Source organism: Acomys minous (assembly GCF_964271855.1).
Source record: "Acomys minous genome assembly, chromosome: 18".
Taxonomy (NCBI): Eukaryota; Metazoa; Chordata; class Mammalia; order Rodentia; family Muridae; genus Acomys; species Acomys minous.
The window spans coordinates 9,416,541-9,439,096 of NC_140501.1; the positions used below are offsets into that span (position 1 = coordinate 9,416,541).

The 22,556-nt window shown below is 36.6% G+C and overlaps 1 long non-coding RNA gene across 5 annotated transcripts in view; it reads left to right on the forward strand.

The window, feature by feature from the left end:
* The first annotated feature begins 286 nt into the window (after positions 1 to 286).
* LOC311589076 overlaps positions 287 to 22,556 on the forward strand; it is a 162,896-nt gene continuing 140,626 nt past the window's right edge. For 4 of the 5 annotated variants that reach the window (XR_014776409.1, XR_014776410.1, XR_014776412.1 and 1 more), the window contains exons 1-3: positions 287 to 423; positions 3,253 to 3,501; positions 10,682 to 10,724. This is a non-coding gene — a long non-coding RNA (uncharacterized lncRNA). The remainder of the gene's footprint in view (positions 424 to 3,252; positions 3,502 to 10,681; positions 10,725 to 22,556) is intronic. The other variant, XR_014776411.1, reaches the window with a different exon arrangement.

A 22,556-nucleotide genomic window follows, 5' to 3' on the forward strand; every position in this document is an offset into this window, starting at 1 on the left:
GTTGGCAGATTATGTTCTCTCTTTGTGAGTCCTTAATTGTGAGTTAGAGTAACAAACAAAGCATATTTTCAGGCCACCTAAGAGATGAAGAATACTAAGGATCAAAGAAAGTTGACATCTGGAAACCATGGAGGAACAGCAAGTTAACGCATAGAGAAATAGAAATGCCTTCAGCTCAACAAACAGTTCCAGAGTGGGGGTGGGCCTCTCATAGCTGACATCATAAGGGATAATGGGGAGACCTGATGACATCAGAACAATTATTCTAGAAGCAGAGAAACATGCACTTACTGTAAGACAAACCTTTTGGGGGAAATTGGAGCAATAGTGATTCTGATGGCAAGCTGCATTGGTAGCTATTGTATCCAGTGAGAGAAGAGCAAACATCTAGTGGCCCAGATGCAGAACCGAAGATAGTTCAAAGTACAGGTTCCACTAAAGTTCAACTTGGTGAAACAACGGGTTTTATTGGGTTTACTAACAAGAATATGAGTTAGGGGTTACTAGGAAGAGTATAAATTACTCAAAGTCAGCTATATCATCAAAGCCTATTCCAGTGTGGGTGACAGCTTACAAAAATTGTTAACCAAAACGGTACTGCATAATCTTCAGGCAGCTCAGAACTTTAAATTTCAAAATACAGTAAACTGTCCCCTAAGTCTTGGAATGTTGTAGTCAGGTATCATTGTCAAAGAGACCTATTGTTTGAGACAGATTTTCTAGTGTCTTAAAATACAATTCTAGTATCTTATCAGATCATAATGGAATATTAGCATGAATTAATAAGAAAAGCTAAAGGAAATGTACAAGTACGTGAACAGTGAAACATTAAACTTTAAATAATGAGAGTTATATACACGGTGAAAGTTAATTTAGCTATATAAAAAGAGAAATGATAAAATTTACAGGTAAATTAATGAAATTAGAAAAATTATTTTGAATAAGGTAATATAGGCTCAAAAAAGAGAAATAGAGAATTTTTTCTTACGTAAGTGGGTCCTTGGTTTGAATCTTTATGTGTGTTTAAGTCACAGTACTTGTGGAAATCATAAAACTAGAAAAAGGCCATTTGGAGGGGAATGACTCAAGGAGAATGTGGTGGTAGAAGACAAACAAAAATGAAAACAAAAGAATGCTGTGGGTGAATAAACTGACTAGGGAAAAGAGTAGGGAGATGAAGGGTTGAGTTAACAATAATCAAAAGGTTTATGAAAAAGCCACACAAATTTACTATCTTGTAGCCCAATTAAAATATTATATATATACACTGAATAAGAAGGGAGCTAACCCTCATGTCTGAATAATGCTGTTCTTTAAAATCATTGGGTCACTAAACAAAAATCCACATGTCAGTTATGGAGTACTATTATAGGTGCTGTTTGTCAAATTGCATGGAAGGAACAATACAGACTTTAGTCCTTCTTCTTGGTTGTCTACTAGACCAGCCAAGGCCCTATTGGTGGAGTCATTCCTTAGTAGCAAGATATAGATAAAATGAGCTGAAACTTCTTTCTTGTCTGGACGTACAAAAGAGGCTCCTGGGGAAATAAATGTTTCAATGATCTTATTGAAGTCTGCCCTCTAAGAGCTTCAATACCAACTAACCAGGCAAGATGTGCACAATTATTTAGCATTAGGAGCACTGTTGTGAAGGTAAGATAAGCAGTTATTCTCTTCTTTAGTTTGAGGTCCATTTCACCAGAGGTGGTATAAACCCTGCCCAAGACATAGCCATGGAAGCCATAGTTCCTAGGTGCAATCTTACGATTATTGCTCAGTTGAATTGACATGATGATAAACTGCATTTTAAATATTTATGCACATATGCTAGACAACTGCTATTTTCAGCCTTTGTAATGAATTGGAACAAAGTGAGAGTCCCTCCACTGTTCATGGTACTGAGAGTAAGTGTTGGTTGCAGGCTAAGACATCAGACATTTATACCATCCTCCTTAGTGCTTGAAGAAGTTTATAAAAGAGGGGCTAGAAAGAATGTGAACACTAAAAGATTGGGACAAAGGCCTCAAAATCTTATCTTCTGGCCATGGTACAAACATTCCAACCCTGAACTCCCAGTAACTGTGGTTTAATATGCAAGCCTAAACAAGACTGGTTCCATCAATAGTCAGTTATAGGTGGGGGAGGGGCCTCATTGAGCCATATTCCTCCCTCCCACACCACGTGCACCACTGAAAGATTCTAGGAGACTTAGAGTCATTGTGGTCTGTTAGGTACCCACTAGTAAGCTCCCCAAATTCCAATAAATGGTGTCAAACTCAAGGTCACACAAAAAGATTTGGATAAATTTAATGGGTCTCAAAACAAAAACTTACAAATGTGGGAAAGAGGATGACTGAAAGGAATAGGAGGTGAGAATAATTCGAATGCATTTTACGCATGCATGAACATGTAAATGCCAAAGTTAGTTAATAAAAGCATAAATAACAAACAGGGTGTCTTAGTGATTTTCCTATTGGTGTGAAGATATGATATAACCAACTGATAAAAGAAGACATTTAATTGGGAGCTTACAGTGGCTGCTGGGAGGCAGGTACTGCATTGGAACTGTAGCTGAGAGCTTACTTGCTTACAGTGGCTGCTGCGAGGCAGGTACTGCATTGGAACTGTAGCTGAGAGCTGAAGCACTTATGTGTGAGTTGGAGGCAGAGAAAAAGAATTTCTGATATGGGCTTTGAAATCTCAAGGGGAAACTTGGGTACCACACCTCCTCCAAGTACACTGTGCCTCCTAATCTTCCATAAGCATGCCACCATTTAGAGACCAAACATTCTCATACAAACCACTTCAGTAGGTCTTTGAAAAAAATTTAAAAAAATATTCTAGACTCCAAAGAAAGTGAAAACATGACATGTCATATCCTCTAAAATAAATAAGAATCTCAAATCCATTTCAAAATGACCCAAAAACAAATGAGAGAAGAGCCACATTGACAAATTAGGCACACAAGAAAGGATATAAAAATATGTTATGTAAATATAGGGAATTTTTTGAAAATAATTTAGAAAAATTACAATGTAATAAACTGAAAAATCTAGAAGAAATTAATAAATGACTAAATGCATGTGACCCAACAAATTGAACCAATATAATGAAAGATTAAATAGATTAATAATAAGTAACAAGATCAAAGAACTATTGAAGAGTTTTCCAGTAAAGAGAAGCTCACTATTACACAGTTTCAATGATGAATTCTACCAGCCCATTAAAAGATTATCCTTGTTTCTATCACAGACAGAATTCTGGCTAAAAATGGACAAGGTTGAATGCAGGCAGAGTCGACACCCAAACTCTGCCAAGACAGAGTAAACAAGGCTTCAATAGTTCCTGACTCACAAGTATGTCTGTCAGATATATTGGGCCAGAAGGATGAAGATGATGCTCCAACGTTATGGAGAGTTTTGAGTGACTGTTCAGACAGCAAACTGTTTCTGTCACCTTCTCGTTTTGGAAGCTGCTAACCTGCACTCCCTGTATACTCAGGTAATTAATTTTATTCCTTCTCAAGCCTCTGATGGGGTTGAAGACCAGATAGTTTAGTTTTACAACTAAGCTTAGTTGTTTAGGGCTTAAGATGTTTTCAGGTCTGGATAGATGTTTTAAATTGATAGAGATTAGATCCGATAGACACTGATTTACATTCAGATTTTTAGCCTCACCAAGATAGCAAATTTGTTTTCTTCAAGGCTGCCAAATACAAATAGCCAAAAACTAGTAATGTGACATTTATATAATTTCTGATTGTTTGATGGTTCTTTGTGTAGTAGATAGTTTATTGTATATATATGTAATAATATAAATGTATATGTAAAATTTTTTAAATTCAGAAAAAAAATGATCATGATGTCTCCTCACAGCAAAGGAAATTCCAAGACAACATATAAAAATTAGGTGATTCTTTCTATTCATGAAAGAATATTTTAGCTATGACTAAATGAAGGGAAAATACTGGATGATGTAAAGTATGTGACAAATTCATATATTCAGACTACATTTTCCAATGTCAAACATGTAAAATAATCATTCTTTTTTTCAGCTTTTTAAAAGTATCTTTATTTTCTAACGATTTATATACATATAGTATTAATTTATTCATATTACATCTCAATTGTTATTCCATTCCTTTTTCTTAATGTTACTTTATTTCATAAGAATTATGCACTATAAGCCGGGCGGTGGTGGCGCACGCCTTTAATCCCAGCACTCGGGAGGCAGAGGCAGGCGGATCGCTGTGAGTTCGAGGCCAGCCTGGTCTACAAAGTGAGTCCAGGACAGCCAAGGCTACACAGAGAAACCCTGTCTCGAAAAACCAAAAAAAAAAAAAAAAAAAAAAAAAGAATTATGCACTATAAGTTCTTAGCAAAACTTTGATAGGTAAGTGCTGATCTCACCCTTCATCAATGAAACATCTTTTTGAGAGAGATAGAGACTATTACAGAGGACTACAAATCATCAAAATGCAGAGAATCAATAACTGTGGGATACCTGTCCCAAACTGAGACATCTACAATTCCACTGCTATGCCCAAGACTCAGATAAAATCAGATAAAAGGGGACAACATGATTGTTGGATTCACAATTCCAGATTGTTTGCTGCTGTTAGGTGTTGTCTTCTTTGTATGAGAGATGGAGGGAGGCTGCATTAATAAACAATGTTGCTGTCTGGGAAAGATAAAAATAATAATGATAATGAGACCACTGAGATGGCATTATAGACAGGGAAAGTACACATAGCCCTATCCCTAGAAGCAGAGTTACAGCTGGTCAATGGCAGCCAAGAGAGGGAGAATCAATTTCTTTCAATGCCCAGACTCTGCATAAGATGCCTAGAGCCAGCCATGTGGTCACCCCTGGATACATGATATATGGCCACAGGTAAGTGGACTCCATAGACTATATATACAAATATGCATATATTCATATAAATATATATATATATATTCATATGCATGAAACAATGATGACTCAAGAAGGGACCATGAATTCAAGAAAGGAGATACAGTAGGTGAGGTAGTTAAAGGTGTGGATGTAATATAGACGCAGTGCTCATGTATGACATTTTCAATATGAAAAATATTGAATAGAAACTCTCAGTATATTGAAAATAGTTACATGATCTGACACATATGAGCAGCACTTCTTAAGGTGAAGGGAACACATATAGAAAAAGATGTTTCAAAATAAAATGTGGAAAATAGTTACAAACTATTTTCAAAAGTCCTGACCTGAATAAGTAAATTATCAAGTGAGCTCTTTTTTTCATACTTAATGACAACCATAATCAACAGACTGCATTTTATGTCCCATTGATCTGATATTCTCTGCTCTAGACCAGGGGTTCCTAATTTCCCTAGTGCTGCGACCTTTTAGTACAGTTCCTCATGTGGTGTGTTTGTGGTGGTCTCCAATCACAAAATTATTTTTTTTTGCTGCTTCATAAGAGTAAATTTGCTACTGTTATGAATCATAAACATTTGATATGCAAATGGTTTTAGACAATCCCTGTGCAAGGATTGTTGTTTGACCTTATCCCCTCAAAGGGGTTGTAATCTATGGATTGAGAACTACAGATCTAGGCTGAGGCAGGTATTAACTCTAGTTAATGAGAATTACGCTGTCCTGTTGAGAAAGTGTCCACGATGCCCATGTGGTCTAACTCAAACCATGTGTGCCAGTTCAAAGACTGGGTTCTTTCTGCGGTGAAAACTTTTCCATACCAATAAAAAGCAAGGAGCTTCCCACTCATCCAGCTACTCTAGTCAGAGCTCCCTCCAGACTCCCCTCTTACCCACTTCTTTTTCGGGCTGGTTTTTTTCAGTTAACTTCTTGCTTCTTATCTTTTCTAATTAGATTTTGAAATAGAATGATGTCATGCATCCTTTGTGCTGGGTCTGAGCTACTGCAGGGGCTTAAGGAAAGGTAACAATATATTTGGGTATAGGAGAAATGAACACTTGTGTGAGAAAAACAAATGGAATTTAAATGTGTCGGTCTGGTCAGAAATGGGCAGCAAAGAACAAAAGGAATAGTTTTCACTTATCTTCCTTTTAATCAAGGCCTGCATTGGAGGAAATGAGTTTGTCTCTCCAAAGCAGAAGGTCACAGGTTCTATATCCATCATGTATTAATCCTTGATGGGACAGATTTAGTGGTTTACCTCTTTGCTAAATGTGGGAAATTCATCATTTAAAGAAAGATATAATTTTTAGCTTGCTATCTCAACAGATGAAAATTTATACTTAGTAAGTTAAATGATCATAAGTCTTACAGTTTTTTGTTGATATTCATTTGTGTCATTTGTATACAAATGTCAGTAAATAATCAGTCATGAATTTATAATGTAATCTGCATAAAAAGGGAACTCAAACCACAGTATGATTAGTATAGTATCTGCTAATATAAAATATCTTTCAGAACAATGCTTGGATACAGAAAGTTAAAATGCATTTTCTTATCATTGTTATTTCATTGAATTTTAATGTTTGTGAGAACTTCAGCCAGTTAAAATTATCCAGTAGGGCTCAGAATAATTACTTATATGTAAACATATGTTTTAATTCAGCAATACATATTGGGTCATAGAAAGAGAAAATCAAATGGCAAAGCATTATTAGCTAATGGTATCACAAAGAAACATTCATGACAGAATCATGTTGCATCATGCACTGAATGTTTGACATTTAAATTCCAAATTATGTTTTGCGTCTTTCTTGCAGAGATACATGTAAAGTATCTGATCCTGACAAACTGTTCACACTGTTACTGGATAAAAATGCATTCAAAATAAATTTTAATTGCCCCTATTTCAAAGTCAGCAAATATATAGAATTAGGACTATTTTGATCATATATGTATTAAATCTCTCTCTCTCTCTCTCTCTCTCTCTCTCTCTCTCTCTCTCTCTCTCTCTCTCTCTCTCTCTGTGTGTGTGTGTGTATAGCAGTATGCGTGTGGAAATGGGGGTTGACATAGAGTATACTTGTTAGTTGTTCCTAATCTAATTGTTTGCTAAAGAATATCTCACTGAGCATGGAGCTTATAGGTTCAGCAAGCACCAGGGCCCCTCCTGTCTCTGATTGCCCTGACCTAGGGCTGTAGCCATGAACCATACATGGATGCTTGTGCTCAAACTCGAGTTCCTATGTTGTCACAACAAACGCTGTATTGACTGAGGCATCTCAGGAGCTGAAGGAGCTCTAAATTTCTAAATAAACCTTTAGCCTGATGTCATAGCATAGCAAACATAGTAATGCCAGCATTCAGGAGATAGAAGCAGAAGGATGAAGGTTAAAGGCCATCGTCAGCTACATACTGTGTTCAAGCCCAGCCTGGGGTGTATGACTCCTTGTCTCAACCAAAACAAATGAACAAAGAAACAAACAAAACAACAAAAAGTATTTATATGTACAGTTTACAAAGGAGGGAGCCTGAATATTTTTAATTTAAATAAATATATGTAATTCAGATTTTGAAGGATGTCATTTTTAAAGGCTTAAACTTAGTAATAACACGAGGACCATAGAGAAGAGTATTCAAAATTATGTTGGAAGATATTGTTAAATGTGACCTCACTTGATGGAAAAATAATTACTTAGAGAGTGTGAACTTTAGGGGGAAAGCCTAAGACCTCTTGTTCAAAGTTTATGATTGTTTTCATTGAAATGAGATGGAGAGTGGCGAATACCAAGGGAATCTTTGGTTTGTTTTGTTGATTTGGTTGATTGTTTCTGACTGTCCTTCATGTCTACCAAAGTGTGACAGCATCATACTGGAAAATTACAGTGATTCTCTGCTGTAAGTCATTGGAAACTATGTCCCAATAATTTACATCCTTGGCCTATTTCTAGACCTCTGCTGCTGAAAAAGCTGCATGTCCTTACATGGCAAAAGGACTCAGGGTCCTTGAAGAGACAAGAGTAGTCCACTCAGGTGCCTTGTCACATGAATCTTGCTGCTTTGTGTACTATAATAAGGGAGGAAGAGAGGTTTTCTCTGGCTCTTGCCAGAGTCTCTATTTGTGCTCCTGAGGGCTGTCCTTTGCTATGACACAACCACCTAAAAAGTGAACTCTGTTTACAAAGATTCATCCCTGTGCTACTTTCCAGTCTTTCTTCCTTTTCCCTTTCTCTCTTTTCTCGTTGTATTCAAATACTTTGGTTTCAACAAAGTGGAGAGATGAATGTATGCAATGATCAACTTCTCAGAGCAGGAACATGTTTCAATTTTGTTTCTTCTCTAGTTTTGTATATAGACTCTAAGGCTTGGCACTTACTATGGAAGAAGTCTATGGGAGCAACAATTTCTGTCCTTGGTCCTATGAGGCATTGTTTTTACGTATGGGAAATTATACCATTCAACATATGATCCCTCTATTGCTTTTTGAGTTCTGTGTTTATTGGTATGGTTCACTATTTACTTTTTCTTCATATTTATTACCATTGTCACTTATGTAAAATAATTCTTAGCTCAATGCATTCATTACCTCACAACATCTTTTAGTCTCATGTAATGCTATAACTTTGAAATGACACTTTATAATGAAGCAAGTACCTAATGACAGGTAATATTAAGAAGAATACAAAGTGATTTTAGAACCATGTTGTGACACTTGCTTTGGGGTCAGACAACAATAAGAAAGACAAGATGAGCTGTATTTTGCAAGCACAAAGACAAAAAAATCATTCAGTGCTTTGCGTTTTTAAAGACATGCAATCTTGGAAATAACTGTTTATATAAATAGAATAGATTCTGTAAGATTTTCAATGATAAAGCATCACTGCCACAAGAAATTGATCAGCAAATTTTGTGTTTAAAAATTTTATATCTCAAGTAGTTTTTAAAGTTTAAGTTTCATAGTTTATGTGTTAAAATAATCTTTTATTGTAATTAAATAATACTACAAATTTTGTTTGTTCTGTCATATTTTTATGCATTGGATTAAAAATAATCATTTTTGTTATTGTGACTTTAGTAAATGTGGTATTGAGTTAGTCTATATAAAGTTTACAAAGAGATAAACAATACTATATGAAGCCACAATTAACAGAAGAGAGAACACAAATTTGAAAGAGATTAAGGAAGGTGCTTCATGAGAATGGTTGAAGGGGAAATTATATAATTGTAGTTTAATATCACTCTTTGTATCTATCTATCTATCTATCTATCTATCTATCTATCTATTTATCTATATATATGTTTAAAACCCTGATAAATAGTGTAAGAACTGGACTTTTCATTGACAGCACAATATTTTAAAGACTGATAGTTGTACCCTACATGGATAATGTATTTGTTATATAAGACATTTGACACTCAGGAAAATATAGGAATTTGTGTTAGTGAGTGAATATCAAGACAATTTAGTGAGAAAAAGTTTAAAGTTACCTGGCCAACAGCAAAAGCTAAACCTGAGTATTGACTGATGGCCTTACTTGTAAAATTTCTTCCTAACTTTTATTTCATTTTCTCCACCTAGCTACTGCATAGTAGAAGGAACAACTAGACACATCATTGTGACATCTATGCATTGCTAAATTATAACAATTAATTTCTTTTCCAGCATGTTGATTGTTATATATACTCATTATAAAAACCTAGCCCCAATGTTTAACTGTATGAATCTACAGTGTTCATTCTAGTATATGTAGTAATGTGTTATATTTTATTTTTTCCTGGATATTTGAATACTGATTAAAATTAAAACACTTTAAGACACTACTCCAATCTATAATTAAAAAAAAAACACATTTTTTTAAAGAGGAAAAGGGTATCTGTCCCATGACTAGACAGTTTTAAGTGACTATCTAGTTCAGGTCCCCAGAATGGTAAAAATGTGAAGCCGGTTAACATTTTATTTTATTTTTTAAATTATCTTCTTCTATTTTGCTTTCAGAGGGACTTATACTAATCTGTATTCAACACTATTTTGCTGGAGCAAAAGGGCAATGGTTATTGGTTATGTGCTAGAATTCACTTGGGAAAGAAGATCTACAAAGAAATTGTTTTTAAATAAAGGCAAAGAATATGTATTATAGAAACCACATTTTAAACCCCTTTTCTTTGTCCCAGGAAGAATTTTAAGTAAAAAGAACGATCTATTATACTCCTTTGCTATTTTCCTAAGTCCTGTGATGGGATTAACTGTGGGAAATCTCAGGGACAACTTCAATATCAGATTCCCAGGGGAGAAAAGCAGATCAAATTTAAAGTCCATGGATTTCCTTGGCACATTATGGCCTAGATGCTGTTAAAATTTTCAATGTCTCCTGGTCATTAAACAGGCTGTAGCTTTGTCCTTGAATATGATTCTTTTATGCCTAAAAATTACCCTTGAATTTTGCAATGATTTCTAGAATACTAGAATCCATGTAGGACTTATTAAGTGTGCTGTGATCATAAATAATGACATTATGATTCTAATTTTTCTGAAGTTGAGAAATAGAAAATCTGTAATTTGTATCTGATATTGAAAAAGTGTCCATCAAAGCATTACAGTCATTGATGATCCTACTATTTTCAAGGTTACATGACATGAAACCTTCACAAACCAGGGTAATTTTACTTTAAATCAGTGGTTACAATTTACTCTTCTATATCTACCAAATGAAAACAACATTCTAAAAGTAACCTTTAACCCATATTTATTTGTTTTTCTTTCATACAGAATTGTTCTTGCATTTATCAGTGGTGACTTTCATGCTTTGAAAGTAAGTAGGTAAATTGGAAAGATTTTTATATTGCTTAACCTTTCCTCATAATTTCACTTAATGAATTGTTAGCCATTTACTATTGCCAAACACCAGGGAACCAGTGGCACAAAACAGAGACAGTCTATTCCTTATGGTATTTGCAATTAATTTTGAAAAGCAGACACTGAGCAAGTAATTATAGAGGTGCCAAATGTGCCATGGGAGCTTGTAATTCAGCAGCTTACCCTAGAATTGAATTTAGAAAATGTCTCTTGGTGAATCAAGCTTTTCAGATGAGAGCTAAGTACAGTGTTGACTTACGACACAGAGTGTAAAGCATGATTTTTCTAAAACAATGGAAGAGCAAGTTTATATCTTCACCTTTCTTTCAATGACCATTTAGTCTTTCATCTTAAAAAATAATATCAAGCATAGGTGAGCTATAATGAATCATGAGAATGAAAAAGAACAAAAACATTAACTTTTATCAGGAATATGGATTCTTAATAATATTGTGATTAAACAGATGTGACATTGGGAGGGTGAAGAAAAGTCCAAGATTCCAGACTCTGTCACTGACATTGTTATTTTTTGACACAAGTTTCACCAAAAGATTAGGCTTTGAAAATGTTTTAAAAACATACTTCAGTGTTTGTTGATAATAATAAATGATGATCTAGAAAAGGGATCCCTAGCACCCATGTAAAAGGCAGATGTTGAAGAGCAATCCTGAGGGAGATAGGAGGTTCCTGAAGTCTTGCTGCCAGCCAGTCTAGCTAAATAGCAAATTCAGCTTCACACAGAGACTCTGTCTCAAAAAATACAGTGGACAACAATAGAGAATGACACCTGAAGATGATAGTTGGCTTCTATGTACATGCATGGGTAGGAGCACAGGCACTCATGTGATCAATGGCATGCACAACTCTGTCTCTCTTTTTTTCTCTCAAATACGAATACATACACACACACACACACTGAAAGAGAGAGAGAGAGAGAGAGAGAGAGAGAGAGAGAGAGAGGAAGAGAGGAGAGAGGAGAGAGGAGAGAGGAGAGAGGAGAGAGGGAGAGGAAGGAGGGGGCATTATTTGGCTTATAGTCCATTTCAACATTCTCCATCTGGAATATTGAAAGAACTTGATTATTAAAATTTACTCTAAAGGAATATCATACCTTAAAAAATATTTATGGATAGCCAACAGGGGCCATTTAAAGTTAGAATATTTGTTTTTTCTTGTGTTAACTTCTCTTAGTTTTAAAATCTTTCTTTATTAATGTACTTTTTTATATTTTATTAATTTATTCATATTACATCTGAATTGTTATCCCATCTCTTGTATCCTCCCATTCCTCCCTGTACTTATTTATTTATTCATTCATTCACTTATTTATTTGTGCATCACATTTTCCAGTTCTAGGTCTTGAAATCACACTGTATGTATGCTAAGCAAGTGTGCTATTATGGAGATACAGTTCTGCCCATCTATCGATCGATCCTCTTATCAACTTGACTTTGGCAGTTGAGTCCTTTCTCATTTCTTATATTTCTTTCTAAAATATCTATGTTTATAGTTTTATAAAAATAACACTAACATATTTCTATGAAGACTCTCCTGTCTCAATGTTGTATAAAAATTGTTCTTCATCATTCCTGATTGGATCATCCTACATCTTGGTGAGAGAATAGGAGGTAGTTGGTGGGGGGGAGGGGCATCAGGTAGAGATGAGAAAAGAGAGAAGAAAGAGAGAGGAGGAGGTCTCCATGAGTGAGTTGCCTTGAGGACAAAGAGAGAGCAGAAACAGCAAAGGCAAAATGAAGATGGCAAGTAGCATGGGGCACATGGTTGGGAACTAGCCAGAGTAGCATAATTAGGGTAGAGTAGATCATTTTCAACACAGCTATAGTACTTTAAGGCTTATTAATAAATGTAACAAGTCTCTTTGTCATTATTTGTGAGTAAGAAAGGGCAGTAAAAATATTTTATAGTTTCTAAAATATGTTTTTTATTTCCTCTTCTTTCTTGTATTGCCTTCTGTTTGTTTTGAAATCTTTTTTATTAATGTTTTTATTATTTATTTATTCATTCACTTATTTGTGCATCACATTTTGCAGTGCTAGGTCTTGAAATCACCCTATGTTTGTGCTAAGCTAGTGTTCTATTATAGACATACAGCTGTACCCATTTATAGATCCTCTTATCAACTTGACCTTGGCAGTTGAGTTCTTTCTCATTTCTTATATTTCTTTCTAAAATATGTATGTTTATAGTTTCTCTTTTAGTTCTTTCCTTGTGTGCCCATCCTTTAGACTATGGGATGGTCAATGTAGGTATGGAAGCATTGTTTTCATCATGCATATAGCATAAATGAACATGCCACATTAGTGTCACCTACAGAGACTAACTGCATGGATACTTTTAAAGATATGTGAAAAAAAAACACTATGAATTACTATTTTCCAATAACAACAAAAACATTAATAAAAGGACACATGCATCAAACATTAACTAAAGTCAGGTATTATTGTAGTTGGGTGTTTGTGAAGACTTATGCTTCACACATGGTTCTAGTAGTGGTTAAATAAATCTAGCAACAAAAAATGAGAATTACTTTTACTATACAACTTAGCACCTACAGGAAGAAGTATGCATTGTGAATATTTTATACTCCATAGTTAATTTCTTCAAAGATGTACAGATAGAAGATACACTATATTTTATTAAATCTGTAGGGTGACCCTTTGACTGTGATCTATTGAATGAGAGTGATCTCCATATACTCACACTTGAAGTTTGCTATCCAGGTGGAGGAACTGTTTGGGGGGGGGGGGGAGACTGGAGGTGCTGCCTTGTTGGAGGTGTGTCATTGTGGGTCTGGGGTTTCAGAAGAGCCCATGGAATTCCCAGTTAGACCTCTACCTTATTTTTGTAGATTAGACTTAAGCTCTCAGCTTCTGTTCCAGTGTTACACCTATGTGCTTATTGCCATGATGGTTATAGACTCACCCTCTGAAACCACTGTCCCCGTTCAACACTTCCTTCTCTAAACTCTCTTGGCTATCATGGCTCTTTTCAACAACGGAAAAGTGACACATGCTTACTTTATATCACAGAGATGTTGAGTCAAGTTTGTCTTGGAAGTTAAGAAACTATTTACTGCTTCCTGCTGACTTCACAGAACACTCCCACACTCATGCTAATCCAAGCTTAGTTCTTCTGATGTGCTTTTGAATTATTCACATTATCTATTTTGTTTCTAGGCATGATTTCCCAAGGTGCCTGACATAGAAAGTAGAGTCCAATTTATTTTCAAACTCATGGAATGAATAAGTTTAGGGACAGTTGGTCTTGAGTTCAGACCAACAGGAGGAACTAGAGGATCCTGAGAGAGAAGGAAGATGAGATTCTTACTTTCCAGTCTTCCTTTGTCTGCCTTTTCACCAAATCCCACTTGGCTTTTGTTGTTTCACCTCCCAGGGTTCCTGTTCCACCTCCTCTGTGCCTTTTTTCTTCCTTCAGAGGTCTCAGCTGTAGCTCCACCAGCAAACTTGCTTGACAAGATCTTGATCATTTGTCCACATTATTTCTGCCCCCTCACCCTGGCTTTCTAGAAGGATTTTGAGTTTCTCATTAACATAATTCTTTTCACTGATACACAGCCATTTAATGAAAAAGGAATATCTTAATTAAAGTATATGATTAGCTTTGTCAATTCAAGTGAAAATGACTCTCTAATTTAGACACAGGCATAGAATTTTAAAGTTAGTAGAGACCTCAGAGATCACATAGTAAATGAATGGTTTTTGTAATTGTTCTCCCCTGCTGTGCACATTAGCATCTGCGTTGCATTCACTGCTGTCAAACATAGACTTTTAAGAGAGACATTGTGACCTTAGAAACACAGGCAGTGTCTGATAGTGGGACATCTTAGTAGTCCTGCTCAAGTCCTCTGACCTTATAGTTCATGACATAATTATTTGTTAGGCTTTAGATAGAATCATCTGTGGCTTAGAGTAGATAATAAAAGGGATTACGACTCAGGCAGTTTCTCCCTCAAACTCGGTGTTCCTAATCTTTTCCCCTATGGCAACAGAGCAATTACTTTCCAGCATGTTGATTCCTTTGTATTTTAAATATAGATAAATGCAATCACGCTGAAAACCTGAGGGTTGATGTGCTCCTGAGCTGAATTCCCAGTTTGCAAAATGGCATTGCTTCCCAGCTTAGTTTTCTGAAAACCATGGCTGTAACAGCATGGGAAGAACCAAATGGATTTCAAGTAAAGCCTTAAGTACTACACTGACAGAGAAAGAAGTCTCATACACTTACGTTTTCTGGAAGCCATGGTTTCTAGGAAACAGACTGCATTCTCTTTACTGAGAATAATATTTTATTTATTCTGCAAATAAATAAAATAACACACCCAAATTAACCAGACTCAAAGTCTATATAGCTAATAAACCTCTCTCTATACAGTTGAAATAAGAAAGGAAGCTGGAAAGCTTCACATTGAACCTTGCAACTTCACTCTGAAATATATTTTATACACTCATCCAGCACCAAAATTCAATATAAAAACAATGCATCCTGAACTGAGCTCTTTAAGACAGAAAGTAAACAATTCAGAATGGCTTCAGGAAGTTCCTGAAACTGAGCAGATTCATTAGGTCCCTTCCTCTCCAAGTATTTGTAAATAGTAGACTTCTGAGAGTCATTCTCAGACAAGCCAGGCTTTGAAGAAAATTGTCTGAGTACAGTTGCCTGCAAGAAGCAGAGACCAGTCCCGATGCCCAAGACAGTCAGAAATTAGCTGAGCTGCCTGGTAGATGCCTTAGTCCAAAGGATCCAAAGGACATTCTCCTGCCTGCCTATAATTGATGTAGTGTTCCCAGATTTCCAGCATTTGTGAGCTGTCACCTGTGCTGGCCTTGGTTATGCAGATGCCTTTGAGTAATTACTGGGGCTGGCTTTAAGTAACCCTTCATCTACATTCCTCTAAGCAAATAAAATAAAACTCATTGGTTCACCAACTTAAGCTTTGGTCTGTCATGGGCTACTTATCTTGATGAATAGATTCATGAGTGTTGCCTCTCTCCAGGAAACATCTGTCACACAATAGCATGACAGAATTAAAATCACGATAAAGCAATGTGCTTTATATCCATCCTCTTTCATAATTTATGTCCCTCCATTGTTTTCACTTCTTCTCCATCCTCTTAGATTTAGCTGTTCTTGTTCGAGATAAAAGGAGAGGACAGGACACCGTGGAGCAGAATAGCTGAAAGGATGTGTTCAGACAGTACCTCAACTAAAAAGTCATACAGGGAAACTGAGGCACATCAACATGAATATGCCTAACAGTTAACTTGGACAGAGTGACAAATGAGCTCAGAGAATTTAAATCCAGCTCTTCCTCAGGAAGGAGTCTATCTTGATGTTTCAAATGCCTAGATTAAGACATATTTTTTACCAGCTCTTTTGTGAACTTGTCCAAAATGATATTCCTTCTCTTTAAAAATCAAAAATTTCCTAAGGCCTCAGGAGAACTGGTGTGCTTTAGCTGTGTTGCTGTATTTTTTTCCAGTTTCTAAAGAGTTCAAAAACACTGTAACGTAGAGTAACACTTGTTAAAACTCCAGGTAAATAGTTTATAATTACTATTATTATAAAAATAATCCCTGGATTTTTATCAAATGGGTTAGGAAAACTGAAAATCAAATAATTGAAGTATTTGAAAATGCCTTTCTTTCTTTTCAGGACTACTAGAATTTGTGATTATCTTCAGTTCTTTTATTTGAGTGCTGCAGTGTGTGACATGAGTATACAGTGGTGTGCTCTTTCAGGGTTAAAGTATGAAAAGTAAGCAAGTTCCTCCCTCCTAAGAGAAATTGCACAGCCCTATGAACATTCTCCTTTAGTGAGGGTAGATGTGACACTTTGAGAGAATTTAATGTCTGCTGCTCTATTCTAAAATTACAAAGCAAAAAAATCATGATGGCAAAATTAGTTCATTTAACAATGAAAATTATTAGATATTTCCTAAATTTGTAAATGTTATTTCTTTTGAGTAATTGTACTATATTTAGAGCCAATTACTATTATTTTAGTTGAGTTTTTAGTTATTAATTGAATAAATGCCTATTTCCTCACATCTTGAGGACTTACATATAACTATGATAGTTGTTAGTTTGAGTCTAATGATGAAGACAGGGATAGAAACTGCCTAGTTAGATTAGAAAAGGACTCTGAAAAGTGAACAGATATTTCTAATGCCTTGACCATCAGTGTCTTGACCAGAGATCAGAAATGCAGGGAGCTGTGGCTTCTCTTAACTTCTGCGCAGAAGCCCCACATGAGCGTTGATGAGATGCCAGTCCAGACTCTAATACCTTCTAATGAAAACCTTTCGAAATGGATCATTGGCTTTTAATGGTGGAGATGATTAAGTTTGTTCTCTGCTTTCAGACCATCTACCCAAGGGGCAATATTTATAGCAACATTGCTCAGGGCTCTGTTGAAGCCCAGTGAGGAGGCTTTCTTCCTATCTTGTAATACTAGATTTGTTCTGCCTGTGGGTGCAGACACCATTCCAAATTATCTAAGATGTAAGCCTTTAATCCCAGTGTCCAGGAGGCAGAGTCAGGCAGATCTCTGTGAGTTCACGGACAGCCTAGTGTACATAGAGACTTCCAGGAAACTCAGGGCTACCTAGTACAAGCTTGTCCTGAAACACACACACACACACACACACACACACACACACACACACACACACACACATGCACACACACACACACACACAGAGAGAGAGAGAGAGAGAGAGAGAGAGAGAGAGAGAGAGAGAGAGGAGAGAAAGAAGAGAAAAGAGAGTTAATCTATTTAGGACTGTAAACCACTTGTCCAAGAATCCATTCCCTGGTAAGCACATTTACTTTATGTAATGATAAAAAGGGTGGGAGGGGGCGGGGTAGTTACCCTTTTATTAGCATAATGTACTGTTCTTTCTCAAACACCTTGTTTTCCGTGCAACTGCTTGAGAAGCCACGTTCACACAGCTGAGATAACTCTGTCTGACATTTTGAATTACTCTGAAAAGCAGAATGTATCCTTGCTTGTTTTTATTTTGGATACTATCCATAGCTTGGGCATGTCTTCCTAATGATCTGCAATTCCCAGTTCTTCCTCTGGAAGCTTCTGTCATCAGGCTTCAGAGGGCTGTTTGCTGGACCTTCCTAGTTGCCACCATGCCTAACTCAAAAGACATGTTTCCTTTTTATTTATTTTTATTTTTTATTCTTTCCATTAGTCTTTGGGTAGTAGCCATATTTACAGCTTTTGTGCTCTGGGATTTTTCTTTTAAACTCTAATACATTTGCCCATTAGCGTTTTCTTCTGAGTTCCTTCTTAAGTTTGCTTTTATTAACACAATGAAGATTCACCAACTGGGTGGGCCTCTATTTTCCTGATAACACTATAAACCAGAGCATAGCAAGTTATTTTCAATCATGGGAAGATCATTAAAAATCCTTATTGTGTTGATACGTTTCTATTTTTTTCACTTATTCTGTTCCCATTACATAGGCTTTTATTGTGGTTTGAATTTTTACCCCCATAGGCTCATGTGTTTGAACGGATGGTCTATGGTCTATTCCCACCCGTGGTGCTCTTTGAAGAGGGTGATGTATCTTAAGGAGGTGGAGAGTTGTTGGAGGAAATGGGCAATGGGGAGCAAGCCTTAAGGCTCTGTAGCATAGCCACACTTCCTGTTTCTTCTTTCTCTCCTGACTACGCATGCCACGCATGCAACGGGACCAGCTGAGAGCACGCTCCCACCATTCTGGAATGTAACCCCTTTAACCTTAACTCAGAATACACTCTTCCTTCCTTAAATTTCCTCTGTCATTCGTTTTCTCTTAGCTCTGAGTGCCTAATTCAGTCCAGCTGTAGCCTTGCTGCGGGGTGAGGAGAAGAGAGAGAAGTGGAGAGGTGGAAACACTGAGCATAAACATCATGGTTTCGCTTGGAAGCTGGTAAGTGAGCAGTTGTGACTGCCTCAGTAGGGAGTTGCAAGACAGCACACATCTGAGGAGGGAAGACCATGAATTGTGTTTGAGGTTCTTTGAGCTTTAGATAAACTCAAATAACTAACTCAAGTAAATAGGAAAAATTGGTTGTTAGCTCAAACAAAAAAGAAAAAAATTAAAGTGACTTCTTAGCCTATGAGGAGGGAAAATCCATCACAATTTTCTCACTACACCTCAGCATCTCCTCACTTCCCCAGAGTAAAGGTATGGAAATAATTTCAAAAGCTTTCAGAGGCAAATTTACCCCCTTGATGATCAAGGCTGAGGGCTGGGAATTCGCGATGCATTGGCCACTTGCAGATAACATTGCTGTAGCTCCATTCAGACAATTTGTCCTTAGAATGTGTTTACATCTGAATAGGTTATTAAATATATTCAGGAATCATATATTCTTCTAAATATAGAGGTTGATTTTAATTTTAGTCAGCACATATGGATTGTACTTGGGCTCTCATGCCATTAAAATATAACTTTTACTAAATAAAGTTATTCTTCATTGACTATTTGTTGTCGCACAATTGTAAAACCACTTTATCTCATTATTTTCTTTTGTTTCAAGCAACAAAACTTTCAAGTTCTCTGGAAATGTGATGATTCTTTCTTAATCATATTTATATTTTATTTTGTTTTCTTCAATGTGTTCATCAAGTATGTATTTCAATGTAAGCATGTTTGTATAGGGAACCAGTTCAGCATGTTTTAAATGATATTTACTTGGTGTATACGAGTCTTTAAGCGACTATAGTTTGCCTGAAATATAAAAGAGGAAAGAAGCCATCATTAAGTCTGCTGATTAGAAGGACCCATTGCCTCCTTGAATGACAAGTTCTTTGAATTGAATCTTGGATAATTCAGCAAACTTCACTCCCTGTTATTGAGATTTTAAGATGCAATGGCAATGCATTAGTGATTAAAACATATTCTGAAGAAGGATACACTAGTTCCTAATCAAGGTCTGTGCGAGATTGTGTTTTCCTTCCACCCACCCTTACTGTGACCTTGAAGGAGTCACACAAATGCTCAGAGCTTCTGATTCTCCATCACACCAGGGATAATTCCTAAATTGCCTTGGATGCCATTGCAGGTCCTTGTGGACTTACTCTACTAATTAGTTCAGCCTTATCTTTTTTTTGCTCCCTCTTTTCATCCTCTCACAGAACATATTCACATTGTATGCTTTAGGAATACTCAATTACTTACAGTTCACAGGAATTACTTCCCCATATTTCTGAGCTTTAATACAAGCTTCTCTCTATGGGATCTTCTCAAAAGTAGAGCTGATCTGTCCATTTTGGCAGAGCTCCCCTCTTTGGAAGCTGAGGTATTCTCTGTCATACGTAAGGGTCTCCAATGGTAATGTGCACAGCAGAAATGTCATTCCATTCTCAATATTTTCAATTTCTTGAACTTTTCTCAGAATACGATCTCTGCAAAGTGAACTGCATTTGCCCATATACATAGAATTTTCTTTTCACCTTTATTGGATACATTTATATGGGTTTATAGAATATAATTTTCTAAAATCAAAGTTATAAAAATTAACACACCACTCTATGTCAAATGTGAATACAAAACAACACTCTAAAATGTTTCTCAAGCAATTACTGTGTACTATGATAATTGGTAAGTACTAAAAATATAGATATGATTAATGCCTAATAATAGTCTTGGTTCTCGCAATGTTTAGTACAAAAAGAAGGGCAGGGGAGTGCATAAACAGACAATAGAACGGTCTGCTGAGTCCTGTTTAGGGATAAACAGTTTCCTGTGCTTTGGCAGATTATGTAGTTTACTATGCCTAGAGGGCAAGGAGTGATTTCTAATGCAGGTGGGATCCATATGGCCTTGAGATTCTTATAAAAAAAAAAAAAGGCCATATTAGTAGAACTGCTTGGCATATACAATGGACAATGAAAATTGTTCTATGAGGCCAGAGAAGGTATGGCTGCAGTGAGATATGACAGGCATGCCCAGGAGCGACTGGAGAGAAGTTTGCAGGTATCAAAATGTTTTGCATTTTAAGTAGTTGGCACTCAGGGATTACTTTTTGTATCAGTGCAGTGTAGATCCAATTTGTTAGGTATAGAAGGGCAGGGATGAGCAAGGGTGGGAACGGAGACTCCACTTGCAGAGGAAGCTTCTGTCCCTAAGGCTGGGTAGAGAGAGGAGGAGCTGTGAATAAGAAGGCAGCAGTGACCTATTATCTTTCCTCTGAGTGCCACCAGGCATCTCCATCCAAGGGACATGTTCAAATACATTTACACTATGGAATACTACTCAGCTATTAAAAACAAGGAATTTCCAAAATTTGTGGACAAATGGATTGAACTAGAAATTGTCATAATGAGTGAGTTCACACAGAAGCAAAAAGAGCTAAATGGTATATACTCACTTATATCGAGACACTAGTCCAAGGTGTACGTCCCCATGAAAAACTGTACCTACCAGAATAGTGGGTAAGAGGGGAGGACATCCTATTGAAACTTTAGGTGTGAGAAGCCTGGGAGAAAGAGGAAATAGAAGGATCCAGCGGGTCCTGGAAAACTACAGGCGAGTCTGGGCCCTAGGGTCCTCCGCAAACTATGGCAACAGCCAAGGAAAAAATAGGCAGTAAACCTCGAACTCCTACCCAGACTAGCCGATGGACATTCTCCACTGTTGAGTGGAGAAGAAGATCTAACTCTCACACAAACTCTGGTGCCCCATATTTGATCATGTCCCTTGGATGGAGATGCCTAGTGGCACTCAGAGGAAAGATAATAGGTCACCAAGGAGAGACTTGATACCGTATGAGCATATTCAGGGGGAGGAGATCCCCCTCAGACACAGACATAGGGGAGGGGAGTAGGGGGGGGAAGTGGGAGGAAGGGAGGGATGGGAGGAAACATGGGATGGGCTAACAACTGAGATGTAATATGAATAAATTAATTAAAAAAAAAAAGAAGGCAGTAGTGTTCCCTTAGCTTGACTAGACTTTTGAGAGTCGACTTGCAGCCTATACATATCCAGTCTTTCAATTCTTAGATAGTTAACTACACAAAACTTGCAATTACAGTCATTTTGATCATCTGAGATACAATCTTCTCCCAGTTTTATAGCTTAGGGCTGCCATCCTTAAGGCTGTGGGAATAGTTGTCTGAAATAAAATAGTAAACAAAGACAGAACCCATTCAAAAAGTTGAGCTCACTTTTATTGTAATCAATAATTTTAATATTATTATAAGTGTCTTAAATAAAGTTTTTCTTTGGGAGGGGGGCTGGAAAGAAGATCAAGATGCTAAAGGTTATGCCTCAGAAGACTATTTATCACCCTTTGATTAGATTAGTGAGACCTATAGGGAAGGAACAATCTCCAGTGAATTGTTCTCTGCTGCTGCCCCCACACTCACCATTGGCATATGTGCCCCTGTACATACACACACACACACATACACACAAACACATACACACACAAACACACACACACACACACACAAACACACACACACACACACAAACACACACACACAAACACACACACACACACACAATTTTTCTTGCAGTTTTGTTTGTACAGTACACTTTTCTTCTTACACCCACAACAGAAAGCCCAACAGAAAGCACTATGCTGTGATTCATGTCTGATTTTATTTTATTTTATGTGAAATGCATAGGATCTAATTACACATCACAAATGTAAGAAATGAGAGAAATGGTGATAATCCTAAATTAGTAGCTGTGTGGGTCTTCACACAAAGGTTAAGGAGATGGTTAAAGGGGGACTTTCT